Source organism: Mytilus californianus, unplaced genomic scaffold (genome assembly GCF_021869535.1).
Source record: "Mytilus californianus isolate M0D057914Y unplaced genomic scaffold, xbMytCali1.0.p SCAF_8, whole genome shotgun sequence".
NCBI lineage: Eukaryota > Metazoa > Mollusca > Bivalvia > Mytilida > Mytilidae > Mytilus > Mytilus californianus.
In genome coordinates, this window is record NW_026262734.1 from 59,167,385 (window position 1) to 59,183,967 (window position 16,583).

Genomic DNA, 16,583 nt, shown 5'->3' on the forward strand with positions numbered 1-16,583 from the left:
TACCAAAGGGCAATACAAAATCATTAGTAGAAGAATAACTGACAGCACCATGGCTAAAAAAAAAGAAAAACATGATAAAACAACAGTTCAAAAAACACTCTTTGGAAGGGTCATCAAGACCTGTTTCACACATGTTTCACTTGCAACACTTAGCCAAATATAAGTAACATACTTTTAATGCCAAATATTACAACACATTGTTATGCATTTTGACCACCAAAAAAAAACTTCCATGGCTGAGAATAGAAAAAAATAGAATATTTTAAAAGTCACAAAATTTTGGTAAAAGTATTTGGATTTGTCCTTTTGCACTTCAGTATTAGACTACTGCTACTCGGTCAATGCAGCACATACAAATTATTACATTTTAAGCATAGTTCTGAATTCGGACGGACCGATTCAGAGTAGTGGAGCGGCGAATGTTGAAAAAGATGCTTAGTTAACGAGTTTAATTTACCTAAATACTCGTGTAATATTAATGTTTTTCAATGTCTATTGATTATTCAACCTCAAAAATGTATTTGTTGTAAATATCAAATGACATTTAAAAAGACCTTATCTGACGTTACCCAACTGTTATCGAAGACCCCACTACTGTTTCAGTATATACTAATCTCATAATTAACCCTTTTTTAAACCTGATTTGTGAACTAAATTGGTTGATAGGGTTTCTCTTTAACTTCATACATTATAAATGCATATTTAATGAGTGCTATATTTAAAGCACAGAGCATTTGGAAATTGTGGAATCAAACATAAAAAAATCACTGTTTTTTACGTCGTATAATACTTCAATGGACTTGATTTATTTTTTAAAGAAAAATTGGTAATAACCGATATAATTGGTTCAACATCTGCATTTTATGATAATTGCAATTCCGGATATTTGTCGCATACGAATCGACTCTGTTCTGATTTCTAGTTTTCAGCCAAAATTAGGCAATTTTGTGATGTTCATTTGTAGTTTTTTCTTGTTTACTTTAGAAGTTCTATAGCTTTATGGTTTATTTTATGTTATTAGGTATTATTGTTAAGTCGTGTTGTTTTAATTTTACCGTGAAAGTGACAATCATTGTAGGGTGTGTTTAGTTTTCAGGTGTGTTCGATCTGGCTCCGTCCGATGCCAAGAAAAGGTTCTTTGAAGTTGGTGTTGACAAAAAAACATTACTAGTACCTGCAATTTTGTATTTGCTGAAATTTTAAGAATAGCAACAGAATCTAGAAAAAAAAGTCTGCTTAATGCTGCAACTCTGAGACGTAATGATTTATTTATTTATTTCAATGAAAACTTTGTAATGATATGTAAACTGATTCAAACGTATCTAGGTATCCCATGTCTTGTTTTAAAAGCTACACAAGTTTGAAATCAGTAGTACGACTGAAACGGAAGCACCAATATGAAACCAAATTTGTTCAATTGTTTGTTGGTTGAAAGTTATATTGACCTGGCCTCTCGATACATTAAAGTGTATAATTTGCAAGAAAATTTCTCAAAGAAAACGTAACATATGATGCTGGAAGATTAGCAAATCTAAATGATATTACTGTTGGAGCAGGCGATGCTGATATGATATACTGAAAAAAGCATGATAATTTACTTAATAACGCAGGTTATGTTGCTGCTTGTTTGACCACATGCTTGGCATAAAGACCAAATTACACAAAGAGTAGTTAACATTATAAACTTAACATTTTTCGTGACAAAAAGACTATTGTTATTCAATCAATGTTGATAATGTACCAGTCTTTATTACAAAATAGAATTAGTAAACCTACTGCATTACTCTAAACTCAATGCGTATATTTAAGATGCACTACATAGATGCAATAGAGTTCTTGTGTAAACAAGGACAATCCGTCATGGTTAATCAAACTTTTAATCGGCAAGCGTCATTTCTATTGGTGACTCCTTTAAAGCCGCGAATTTTATCAAAGGAACATAGAAAAATGTTTAAAAGCCGACTTCACGCTGTACCGATGAAGAGGTAGATATTAATTGTGCTAAAGATGATGCTTGAGTGTTTTCACTGCTTTATACGACTTAAAATACAAGAGTGACTAAAATGCAGTTTAAGCATAAGACAATATTTGCAATTCAATGTTTAATTGTAATCCATAATAAACCCGTTTGAACAATACGTTGCCGAAAACTACATGGAAAATCATCCTTTTATCCTTGGTTGCTATGAGTCTCGTTGTTGCTAGGGTGCTCTCCTTGAGGTCGGCGCTATTGGTAAATAAAGACACCGATACATTGTAAGATTTCGTTCATTTGATATTTGGCTGTTGATGATTAAGCATCGGAAAGAGAATACCAGCAAATAAAGAAAATCTTGTAAACCTAGTCCAAATAATTATGATGTCTTGAAAGGCTATTTTAATTTTTCTCTGTGACGCCGCGTCACAGAAAAAAAAAAATTAAAATAGCCTTTCAAGACGTCATAATTATTTGGACTATTGTAAACCAAGTTCTAGTTGAAAGCTTGTGTTTTGAAGCAAGCGGTTTAGAAGCCTTTACGATTGTTGCAAGCTACCGGGTTGTTCTGAAACTGTATTTCCCACGGGAGGGTCGCAGTCCCTTGAACAGGTAGCTTGTAATAGTCTGGTGACTTCGGAGACTAGGTATCTCAGAACTAGTTTTCTCAGGAACTATGTGTCTCGGTGACTAGGTTTTTCAGAACTAGTTGTCTAGGAACTAGGTATCTCAGAACTAAGTGTCTCAAGAACCTATGGTTTTGAAGCTTGTTATAGTTTTTGAAAGGTTATAATTGTATAATTCTTATATGATTTGCATATCTATAAATACTTGAAACGGATTGGTCAATTAGAATTTTTTACCTTGGTTTACACTTCGATAAACCATGTTTCCGAAACATTTTTCGTACCATCTATTCATGCGCGATAAACATGCATATGCAGGGAGTCCGGGATTTTCAGCAAATTGAGATTGAAAAACAAAAACATAAGTTTTTTTTTCTATTTTAATGCATATGTAACCAAAAAAATATTGCATTAAAGCTTTGAAAATGCATAAAATTAAAATTCATGAAAAATTCCGCGAAATTTCATGAATGATTAGCGCATTTACGTCATGGCAAAACACGACGTCATACAAATGAAAACTTTCAAGCGAAAGATTATTTCGTTACTTGTACGCTTCAAATTCGGATAATATCTCATTAAAATGCTGTTTTTGAGGTAGGTGCTATTTCATTTTAGATTCTGTTGCATTTATCGAATATTTACGGATTTTAGAAATTCAATATGGCGGCTAAATCCTTAGTTACGACATGTGCATTTGATGGTAGTAGCCATCAAACAGAAAATCCTAACTAAAAAATCGCGAATGTTTGACTGAAGAATTATAAGGATTAAACACATTTTTTCTAGAGGTTATTGATGTGTAAACCGGGGCTCTTACTCACAAACTTAACATAAAAGTCCTTCGGACTTTTATTCAGTTTGTGAGTTAATCGCCCCGGTTTACACATCAATAACCTCTAGAAAAAATGTGTTTAATCTTATAATAATTTTGTTGTTGCTTTGTTAAGTTTCAAAGTTTAAAGTATCGTTGTTTTTATTAAAGCCTACAAGTTGTAGTTAGGTTTTGAGGTATTTAAAAGATTGATATTGGAGTACCTGAGATTATGGGAAAACGGATACGAACAGATAGTTTATAAGCCAAACACGTTACACAAGTTAAATATTAAAATCGCAAAACAATTTCAATTTTCTAACACAACCTTTGACTTTATATAAAGATAAGAGTGTAACAAAGCTGCCGCAGTGTGAGCCATAGTGTTAAAGCAACGCGTACTGCATTTGAATGTGCACTATGGCAAAGCAAAGTTTGGTTGTAGGCAAATGACAAGTAAGAGCCAGTTTTCTTTGAAGGACAAATGACACCAGACTCTCAATAAGACTTTGTTTGTTTGTGTTAGAGGGAAATCATGTGCAGCAGCATGCGTAAACAAGGAGCAGCAACTCAATTCTAAAACAATATTACGAGAACAAAATATCAGTGTAACTTAAGATCGATTTTAGTCTTAAGAATTTTTGGTAAACAGTCATAGTCCAAACTTCCCCGACTTTATCCAGGAGGTTTCTGTTACAGGACCTACCTGTTATACCTAGTTTTGTATTTATTGTCAATGTGTTCTTGTTCTGAACATGCATGAAATATATGCCACTGGACGTTACGCAACTAACAATCAATCAATCAATCAATCTTTCTTGCACGAATTTGTGTTTTGTCAAAATGTAGGTAATTGTAATAATGTTGATGCTGTATCAGCCGACATAGCTGATGACACAGATGACATACATGTATCATGAACAATACTTTCTGGAAATATTTTCTAAGTAAATTGAGGTGTCCCTCATTCATGTTGTATGTGAATTTAACTTTCTAAGATTTTTTCGACGTTTCGTTTTGAATTTGAAAACGGTCATGCCCGGTATCGCTTTGAATTTGTAATAACAATAACTGCATTCAATACAGTACCGTCGAATAAAAGTTGATCATAGTTGTCACTTCAATAACTCATGCTTCTTGTATTATCTGAAAAATCATCGTGTATTGAGACTAACAATAGGAAATGTTTTCAAAACAATTACGCGACCTGTCGCATCCTTGAAAACTGAGACGAAATCTAACCTGCAAATGTTGTTTGATTTTATAGACAATGTATTTTGGATACTTTATATATATATATTATTTTCAAAAGTATGTATATTTTGTCCAAAAATGCTATTTATCGAGGTCGAAGACCAAGGTCAGTCTGTTGCAGTTATTTATTAAGCTTTCCATCAAACGTGTTACCTTCGAAAAAGTTAAATAATACGTTATTCTGACGTCATGTGCTAATCTAAAACACATTTAAGTCGGAATTATAGCATTGATAAATATAATGCTATTTGTATAATTTACTGAATTGATTATAGATATTGAAAAAAAAAATCTGCAGTTTGTTTTCCTAGATGAAAATAAGAATTTTTTAAGTGATGACCTTTGACCTTGATTTAAGGCATGATGTGACCAGTTTTCATGTTTACGACACATATATTCAAAAAGTATATGATTTAAGCTTTCAAACGGACTATTTTAATGTCATGAGGTATGTAGGTAATTTAAATATCTCAACTTCACTAGAGGTCCTTAACATATTGAGATAAATGTAGTACCATCTAGGGCAAATACAAGCAGAGATTCTGATTTTATTAAATATGTTTCTTCAATTTCACTTGCATCTAAGATTTGGAAAAGATAGAGACAAAAAGTCATGTAATACAATATTGCATATATGTCTCTGGAAAAGATAAGTGGAAAAGAAAATAGGGCAAACTTCTCATAAAGCTATCATTTTCTGATAAAATCATAAATACAATTTGATCTTTCAACTCTTTATTCTAGTTTATGTCATTCCTGATAAGGCTTAACATTTGAAGGTAATTGTTTTCAAAATTTTAGCTTAATTGTTAAAACTTATGATGACTATACAGCTATGATGCAAGTAGTATCAGAGATTTTTTGAAATAGCATTTCTATATATGAAGGTATGGGCTATACGTTAAGGAAAAACAAACCAACGACACGGTGACCAAATGACAGCTGGAGGTCAACACTAAAAGATTTCTAAACGTGTTTGTCACTTAATCGTCCTGAGTCCAAAGAAAGTTATATATACTTATGTAAATAAAGGCAATCGAATATATACCATCAACACTTATGTAACTGAGGGTGTAGATAGGGGTTTACAGTATAGTGAATAATGGGCAAAACATTTTAAGAATAGAGATCAATGGACAAAAAAAATAAAGAATAGAGAATAATGAAGTGCTAAAAAATAAAGAATAGAGCAAAATGGAAAAAAGTTAGAGAATACAAAAATAAAGGACCCCCTCCCAAACCAGACACTTCTAACTGTCGTACGTAATATTTTCTAATTTTGCAAATTGACAAACGAGGGTTCGGAAGAAGAAGGGGGAATATACTTTAAATCTCAGTTTTTTTTGCATTTTGAACCCTGATGTAAAATATTTTGGATATAGTTACATATATTTTTGTATATATTTTTTTTTTGGTTGCCTAAAATCGTTAGAATTATGGTGTTTTTTGTCCAGCAAATATTACATACCGATTTTCATTTATTTTAGGTAACACACAATGGTACAATCATATATTTGTAAGTATGGTAGATCTATTACTGTACAAACACGAAGGGTAAAAGTTAAAAGAAGAAGTTATCGATTTAACAGGATAATAATAAATAATAGCTATGTTGAAAAGCATAACGGATGGAGACAATCAATTATAGATGATAAACAGCGAGTTTTCATTCATTTTTCACAAGCCGCAGCCGAGGGGGCATTAAATGTTATCCTTGTTCGTCGGTACGTCCGGACGTACATCACAAGTTTTGTGTCTTATCTCTATTGTTTGCCTCAATCAAATGATATGCAAGTTATACACAATGCTTATTACCACGTAACTCAGGTCAAGTTCGAATTTAATAGGTGTCTCTTTATTAATCTTGAGTTATGTCACTTTATAACGTTATAATGCAATTAAGCGGAAGCAAAATGCATCTGTGTCCCAGGGACACATTCTCCAGTTATATCTTATCTAGTATTTGTTTCCGCATGTCAACAGCGAGGTGTAGTATTTCTTGTCCGATCTTCAACCATGGAAAGACACTGTATGAATGTAATCGTCCTGTCGTCATATATGTAAATATAACACATTAGTAAATCACGATTGATGTTGATTCCCATAATCTTATTTTCAAACAAGATAAAACTTGAATGTTTGAAATGTAAAGTATTAAAAAGAAAATTATGCAAGAGTAAAGATGGAAAAAGTAAAGATTTTAAAGACACTACAGTCGAAATGAAAAAAAAATTGCTTTTATGGTCTATCAACATATTTTTCTTGCAAATTATTTTAATCTATTATTATTTTGTGTAACATAGTTTTAGACATGGAAAATAAAGTCAACGCATTTTTTATTCATCAGTTCAGTTCTTTTCGTTACTGTTACGTCAATCATATGGAAGATTTCATTGGGTATGATAATATATGCTTCTATTCATTTTCGTATTATTATCCTACACTTATGGAAATCGGTGAATAGAATACTTTGAAATTTTTAAATGAGGGTCTAAATGGGGTTTACAGAATGGAAAATAATTGGCACAAAATGCAGAATGAAAGAACAGAAAATAATACGCCAAAATAAATAAAGAATAGAGAATAAGGGTGCTGAAAAACAAAGATTAGAACATAATGAGCAAAAAAGTTGAAGAATACAGAAATAAAGGACCCCTTTCTGAAATCCAGACCCTAGCTCTTGGATCTGGAAACTGTTGATAAATGATCACATTCTATAGCTAAATGTCGTTTCTGAAACTACCAATAATGCTAATGCTACTGCTCCTACTGCTGCTACAGCTGATGATGTGGTTGATGATGATGATGATGAGGAGGAGGAGAAGGAGGAGTAAGAGGATGATGACGAAAATTTAGATAGACAACGAGAAAGAATAGAGTTAAAACACATTTATGTACAAAAAAACGAAGAAAATTATGCATAGCCGATATTTGTATACGGATTCAGTTTTTAAATAGTAAATATAATGCTAAAATTATTAATAATACGTCATTTCTGCGTGAAATCCTTAAACCAGAATGAATTCACAATATGAATATATAATTAACATCTATATTTTAGGTCTAACATGTTTATCATGTCATAGCGAATCTGACAGATCCAGGTGTTTGACACATCAAGTAGAATGTCGGGATGGACTTGAGGTAAACATTTGAATTCATAGCTCATAACACATATTTGAAATAAACTTTTTAGCAGGAACTGCAACTTGATATCGATTTAAAAGAAATAATGCATTTTAAATCTTAGTTTGGTGACAACAGGAAAGCGTTTTGTTTTTCAGTAGCTGGTATTTAAGCATTCAAAATAACTGAATTTACTGTATTTTCCTTTTAACCAAAGCAGAAAGAAAAAATGAAGCATAAAAGAAAACATATCAAACAAACAAAGAAAAAGAGCCTCCTTAGCACAAACGTCTTTTAAGAAGTTCCATATTGGACAGTAGTAGTGAAAGGTGATATAGGTGTTGTTTTTTGGAATGCATGTCAGCGATAAAATTTAAAAATCAAACAAAAACCCATATAAATACACAATGAAAAAAAAACCTAAGAAAAAAATCCACATACACACACATTTTCACACCATCACACAACACATTGTCAGACCCTCAGTGTGATTCCACCTCTAGGGAATCAGGGTCACATGAATTGCAGATGCCATTTGTCGTATTATCAATTGGTGAAACCAAATTGAAGGTTTTAATATTCTGTAACAGATATACGTTTCTTGCTAAAACTTGTATGGTACGGTCGATATCTGCCATGTCTATTTGTAATATAGAACTGACATTGTAGATACTTTTCATCAAATAATTTCTGGAAAGTTCAATTATCCATTTTTATAAAGGCTTGAAAGAACTTTCTTGTTTTTATTTCAGGAATGCTTCTTTGACAAAACCACATTGCAAAATTCTGCTGTAGTTTACTCTGCAGGCTGCAGGGCAAAAGCGGTAAGCAAAACAATGACTTTACCTAGAATTCAAAGATTACGACATTAATGATGTTCGCTGCTCTTGTTTTCGACTTTTTGTTAGATATTCTGAATCCTCTAGTTTTATCCATGTAGTGCTAACGAAAAAATTGCCAGCTAACCCTTCATAATCTTAATACATTTAGTTTGAAAAGCAATTTTTGAAAAATTTAAAAACTCTTTTTTTGCATATCTTGAAAGGAAAAGAGTGCTAATGTTAACTGTATGAAAAGTCTAGAGAGAATCAATTTCCGCCAATTGTTTAATTGCTTAAGAACACGGACCTGTCATTATTTTCTCCTGTGTAAATTCCGTAATCTATATGCTGTCAATGTATATCAATGTTTTAAAAAAGCTTTGTATTTCGAAGAAGCGAACATTATTAAATGCAAATGCCCTGCATTTATCGATTCTGTTATGGAACTAATGTCTTGCCCTACACCACTGGATATAATAATTGTTTAACCAAGCACGAACTACACAGGGATGAACTCAAATTTGTCTACATAATAATCAACTAAACCATTGCTTAAAATTGCATGAATGGAGAAAAAAAATGTACAAGGACAAAATGAACTTTTTTTAAGTCGTTGGTTTGCCCCTGACGGGAAAACAACGACCTACCACATACCTCGAGAAAAACATGATACAACGAGATGAACGAGGCGGTCCTGAGTTAAGCAAATAGTGAAATAATGAAAACAGAAAACACGCTGATGGTTTAAACATTAACGTAATAAAACTGTTTATTGTATTTAAGGTTTGTGATTTGTTAGGAAATGCCGTAGGGAAAAGAGATGACATCAGCCGATCACGGAGGACGTCGGTTATCTGTGCACAGTGCTGTAATACAGCTGTAAAGAATAGAATTCCATGCAATGCACGTTTATGTGCCGATCGTAAGTGTTATTTATATTTCTGCAAACATCTCCATGTCTTATAAATAGGAAATCATGAATTAAAAAATCATTGATGTAGTAATATCGATTGCATACATCAATATATATTTCTAAAAGCAAAATCGTAAGATGTTACAAAGATGACAATACCCCCCACCCCCTTTTTCCAAGGTCGATGAAAGGTAGAATTATAATACGCTAGATGCTCGTTCTGTCCAGAAAAGACTCATCATCCTCGCTTAAATGAAAAAATTCACAAGGCCAAATAAACTACGAAATTCAAGAGCATTGAGGACCCGATATTCCTAAGCGATTTTGCCAAATACAGTCAAGGTAATTTCGGAAAACTGTCTCAACAAAACAAAAGATTGAGCAACACGAACACCACATAAAGCCGAATGAGTCCGTGTACTCTTGCAGAGGAACTACTAGTTTTCATGGACAAAACGTGCCAAAAGTACTGCATAGTTAAGACCATGCTGAGTCTGCACCATTGAGACGTGTTGACAAGATACAGTCAGATTCTGTTTTGAAACAAACAAGAAGATCAGAACTGAAATTGTGGCATCGACGAATAGAACATTATCAGTTGTCATCTTTTTAATGTTACACTAATATTCCACCTCTTTTAATCAAATTATGATTGCAGTAGTGAACCGATCAAAGAGTCAATTTTAAATTTACAATGATATATTCTTTGTTCAACAACTTCATCAATAACATAAACAGTGCCAATTTTTCTGCACCAGAGGCGCATTTCGACAATCAATGTCTCTTCAGTGATGCTCGAGGCCAAAATATTTGAAAATCCAAAGCTTATTAAAAGGATGAAGAGCTATAAACCAAAAAAAAGTTTAGCCAAAGCCGGGCAAGGAATCAGAGCTTTGCATGAGGGAGATACATTCCTTAATTTTGAATTATTTCAAAAATTTTGTAACAACAAAATCCGTATGTTCATGCCAGTACCAAAGTACTGGCTACTGGGTGGTGATACCAAAGCGAACTGAAAAGGATAAGCATACGCAGCATTTATGCGCTGATTCGTACAAGAATATTAGATTTCCTCCATAAAATTCTTATCATATAAAAACTTATTAACCGATACCTGGTAAATTTCATTGATAATTATAGGCCTTACCTGCTTATCTTGTCACAGAGAACCACAAATTACTAAGTGTTTAACACAGCAAGTGTGTCAAGGGTCAGATGAGGTAAGTCAAAAGTGACCTAATTTACCATTTTTCATAATAAATTCTTCGGCATTTAAAATATTTCTTATCTACATATACATGACGAAGGAAGAAGCATAGCAGGAATTAAGCTTGCTTTGACGACGGTAACTTAATATTTCATTTAAGGCAACGTTTAAATTTATTGTTTTTAATTGTGTATTCATTATAATGTAACTATTACTCATTTATCAATTTTCTGAAAAACAATTTTTATTGTTCGATTGAGAACGTCTGGTCTGATACATTTGTGTACTCGTGTACATGTAAGTCTATTCTTATTAATAACGTTGTCTTTGCTGGCATTTTACTGTCTGCTAGTTTTAATTATTAGCAAGCTTAATTTGATCTATAAAAATCCATACGAGTACTCGTGACGTCTTTTAGAAAACAATTGCACTTTTTATTTCAAGTAGTAAATTTCATTTGAACTGACGTAATGGAGATATTACAGTTTTACCCATAGTATTTAGTAGTTCATTTTTGCATAATCATGGATATATATCTTTCAATTGGATCAGTGTTCCATTGCTTATTATTTCCATAAAATATTAGGTGTATAAAAACGATATTAACAAATATGACGTCACATCGCTTGAATTAATGTATCGTAGTTACTTAATATTGACATAGAATAAAAGCATATTAGCCAAGAGAGTAAAATAACATAATGATTTCAGGAATAAAGGAAAACAAAAGAAATGGGTGATGATATGCAGTTGATTAAATATAACCATTATAATATCGGACCCCGATCTTCGCTCTAGGGTTTTAATGCATGTTATGGTTACATTAAGTAAAGTACAAATCAACAATTTTGTCAGAATTGGTATTAAAAACAAGTATACGTCCGTTTTTTTTTCCAGGAATGCTTTTTAGACAAAACAATTTTACCAGACTTATCTTCTGTCTTCAATGCAGGATGTCGATCAAAGGGGGTAAGAAAATTAGGCAAAATATTTTGGCTTCAGAATTACTCATGACAACTGTTTATTTTGTTTACATGCTTGTTTGTATGCATTACGTTTGTCTAATATGTTAAAATCTTGTTCAATGGTCCTTATCTATTTCTACTATCAAAGTCAATCTTAGCAACGAACAATATGAAAGAAAAATTAGTTTGTTTTATGATCAAAAGTATGATTGAATTGTAAGGCCAAAGGGACATTCAAACTTATAAGTCGAAAATAAACTGACAACGCCATGGCTTAAAAAAAAACGACAAACGAACAACAGTAATTAAAGCAACATACAAACTAAAGACTGACCAACACGAACCCCACCAAAAACTTGGGGTCATCCAAGGTGCTCCGGAAGGGTAATCAGATCCTGTTCCGCATGTGGCACCCATTGTGTTGCTAATGTAAGTACATATCCAGTGGCGTGTGTGATTCGTTAGGTCACATGCGAGGGAAGCGGACGAGATTGTAGTTAGGACAATTGGAACATATGCGTCGAGTTACCAGTACTCCTTTGTTCATATTATGTCTTTGTAAGGAACGCTCGAACTACATGAGATAAATCATATTCGAATTTGACATACACAGTCATCTCAGTAATAGAATCTATGACAAACGAGACGATTTTAATTTTGAAATTATCAATTTCCCACCTTAGTAGCAATATACCAACTTCACCTGCATATGGTATATACATTTCCCAACTTATTCGGTGTTCAAGAGCTTGCAGCTCCTACTCAGACTTTGTAAAACGTCACCAGTGTCTGAGCAGAAAGTTGATGAACCAGGGGTATGTTAAAGAACGTCTCGTCCTTTTTCTGAAAAAAGTTCAGCGGAAGGTAACAAGACCTTGTTGATAAATATTCCGTATCAACTTCACAGATGATACACGATGGTCTTGAAGTATAGATTCTGGGTACTGACGTTGTTTTCTTTTATATGTCTTTATGAATATTACTTTTACTGTTTAGTCTGTTTTTGGTGATATCCGTTTGACGTGACTCTGTCATGTCTGTACTTATACATCCCGTCATTTTATTATTGTTCTATGATAATTTTTGTATTCTTGTCTTTCATTTTTGCTAATTTGCTTTGTCTATATACTTTTTTGTGTTTCTTTGATACATATGACGTGGCTCTGTACTTAATCATCCCGAATTTTCTATTCATGTCTTTCATGTTTGCTAATGTTCTTTGTCTAGATGCCTTTTTGTGTTTCTTTATACGTATGACGTGGCGCTGTACTTATACATCCCGTCATTGTGTTATTGTGCTATGGTAAATTTTTGTATTCTTGTCTTTAATTTTTTCTTAATTAAATGTGCTTTTTATATATGCCTTTTTGTGCTTCTTTGTTAAATATTTGTTTATTTTTATGGTGATTAAGATTTTAACACAATGTGGACTGCTGTACCCCTATTTTTGACTTTTTTACCTATTATGTCTGTTTGTTTTGTTCACACAGCGTTGTTAATATAATGGAATTTAATGCGACTGCCTTTACTTTATACATGTGAGAAATTTAGATAGCTATAAAACCAGGTTTTATCCACCATTTTGTACATAAGACAATGCCTGTACCAAGTCAGTTAACAACAGTTGTTATCCATTCGTTCGATGCATTTGAGCTTTTGATTTTGTCATTTGATTAGGGATTTTCCGTTTTGAATTTTCCTCGGAGTTAGTATTTTTTTTATTTTACTTTTTATATAGATTTCTTAGATATTGTTTTTTTATGAAAGAGTGACGACTGTAAAAACTGCCAACCAAAAATAGTGTGCTGTTACATTTTACCATTGTCAGATTAATTCGTAAGCAAAATATCAAATATATAACATTCATTATATATATACATTTTTGTTTAGGGGCCAGCTGAAGCACGCCTCCGGTAGCGAGATTTTCTCACTTTGTTGAAGACGCATTGGTGACCTTGGGCTGTATAGTGCTCTTTGGTCGGGTTGTTGTCTCTTTGTCACATTCCCCATTTCCATTCTCAATTTTTATCTATTCCCGAGACCCTGTATGCTGTGACATGAATAAGATATAACTGATAAGTATAAGTTCATTAAACAAATACTATGAGCCCATTGTGTCTTTTGTTTTAATTATATTGATTTGACACCTTATCAAAGTGACAGTTCCTTTTTTAAAGAGTCCCTTTTATCAATCTGATCAAATTACCCAATTTAATATCTTGAATGATGTGTAAGAAAAAACAAACGTTTTATATTATGACAAATGCATGCAATGCTCATATGTTAAGTAGGCAGTTTTATATTAACGAAGCGATAGCCAGTATAGCCGGTTTTTTATATCAGTCACACATTATAAACTTCAAGGAGGGAGTTTGATTCTCAATGACGGAAATATAAATTGAGTCAAACGTAAGTTTCTCAATGAATTTGATTTGTAAAAAGAAATCAATAAATTAGTCAATTCAATCTTAATGACATCAAGAACACGAAGAAAACAGTTGAATATAAAATGGTGCGTTCATTTGAACGACAAGCGCTTAAGAAGCTTTGATCTTAGAAAAAACATCAGGGCAAACAATAGACTGAGGTGACAGCATTTTTTTAAGGTAGATGGGGTGGCTCAATGTTCGACGATTGATTTTTCTTAAATGTCTGTAAAAGACCTCTCGTTGAATGTACTTTCAAATTTCAGTATAAAAACTGGGCCTCGTACTCTTATATAAGGAGCCTATCTGAATGTACAATCTCTTATAGTAAAGTAATTCCTTCCGAATTAGATATATAACGAACACAAACAACTACTAGTAGTTTTTTCTTAACAAAAAAAGGGAGACAACTGAAATATCAATTATATGCGATCTCCTGTTTCTCATGCAAATATCAGCGTCAAATACGCATTTTCGTTGATATCTTATGGAAGTCCCTGGGTGTGAAGTCATTTGTCGTGATCTGTTCGATGTATTTTCGATATTTGAATTGTATAATAGTTCGTTATTCTTTATCTGCTTGGCATTAGCAGGTATAATCATATGTAATCCACCAGGTATATTTTTCCTCAATGCTAGTAACTTTCTTTGCGTAGCAAAAAATACATGAACATGATTTTTGGAGGCACTTGTGTTGCAAGTGTTGTCAATTTTCATAGCTGTTTTGTTTGTGACGAAAGTTGAAAACGGAATTTCGATGGAACCAGTACACAGAACACATTCCTAAATAATCGCTTTAGCTGCATCAGAGGGTAGCTGCATTTGACAAAACATTTTGAATTCATGGATCCCCAATTCTTATGCACCTTCGCATATTATTTGGCCTTTTAACTTTATTTTTCTTTTAGACGAAAGGCGCGTCTGACGTACAAAATTAGAAATCTGGTATCTATGACGAGTTAATTTAGATAGCTAGTAAACTAAACATGTCACAATATACTTCAAAAAAAACAGAAAGTTCGTATCATAAGCAACAATATTAACCAGATGACAAGAAAACATATTATATCTTTGTGACACTGTTGTTACTGTATTATACTTGTCTCTGTTTGATTACATTACATGTACGTATGCATGCTATATAAAACGGATTTGACGTCATATACTAACGATTTTGACCCATTACCTAATGATCACTATTTTAAAGGGGTCACTGCTGGATGGAAATACTAGGCGCACAATTGGTATGAGGAAAACACGCACGTTGCCGCTTCAGGGTTAGAAATATTCAAATAGACCATGCTTAATTTAGAAGATCTCAGTTTTATTTCATTTCTTTTTTTTTCAGGTATGCAATCTCATAGCTTCTGCTGTTGGAAAGAGAAATGTTGATGTGCCACTAATAAGATCAAAGAAGGATACGGGTGCTTGTGCTCAGTGCTGTAGCACACAGCCTAATAGCAGTGGTATCCCATGCAACAGAAATCTATGCTACCAAAGTAAATAAAGAATTGACAATTAAGCAATTAACCGCAACAATACTTTCCAATTGAACAAATAATTGTTCAAATCATTTAATTCGCTTTACTGAAGTTGCAAAAGAAAACGTGCATTTCACAAATCACAGATTCGGAACACTGCCACTTCCTTTCAAAGAAATGATTTGAGTCCTTGTCTAAAGAGATTCAGATATAAAACCAAAATCTGTTTCTTGTTAATCTGCTATGTTTTTCCTAAATAAAAAAAAGTGGTATTTGAACTATTTTATATTGAAATTGTCTGTTTTCTTGCAAAATTAATTAAAATATACATAAATTCATTTGGGTTTTTTGATATTCCCATTTCGAAAAACTCGTACCATATATTGTATATATATGACTTATCGGAGACATGCATACATCATTTCCTTTATACGAAAGAATATGTTTTACAGATCTATTATGTTTTTGACTCTTCATAATTTTAGAAATTTACTATTTTGACCTTAGATGGATTTTGCTATTTTTAAGGTTCTTTTTGGTAATATAGCTCTTCAATGTTTTAAAAGCACTGTGTCGATACCTCTGATGATGGACTATCAGTCCCCAAAGGTTTCATCAGCTCTGTAGTCAGTACTTCGGTACTAAAATGAGTTATAACAATCCTTTCTAAAATTGTCTGTTAATAAATTTTGAAAAAAAAACAAAAAAACTATGGTTTCAACTACCTCAGGCAAAGTTTGCCTTAAATGAATTTGGCTATTTTTTAGGTTCTTTGTGTGAATATAGCTCTTCAATTGTTTTGGTTCTTCTAAATCCTTGGCTTACAAATATTTGGCTTTGAGTGTTCCTACAGAAGGTAAATCCAAAAAAGCGCTTCGGAGGCATTAAATTTATATAACGTGTTGTTTTCAATTTTTATGCTCCTTGACTTTGATTTTGCATTTGCAATACGGTTTTCTTTATGCTTCATGATTA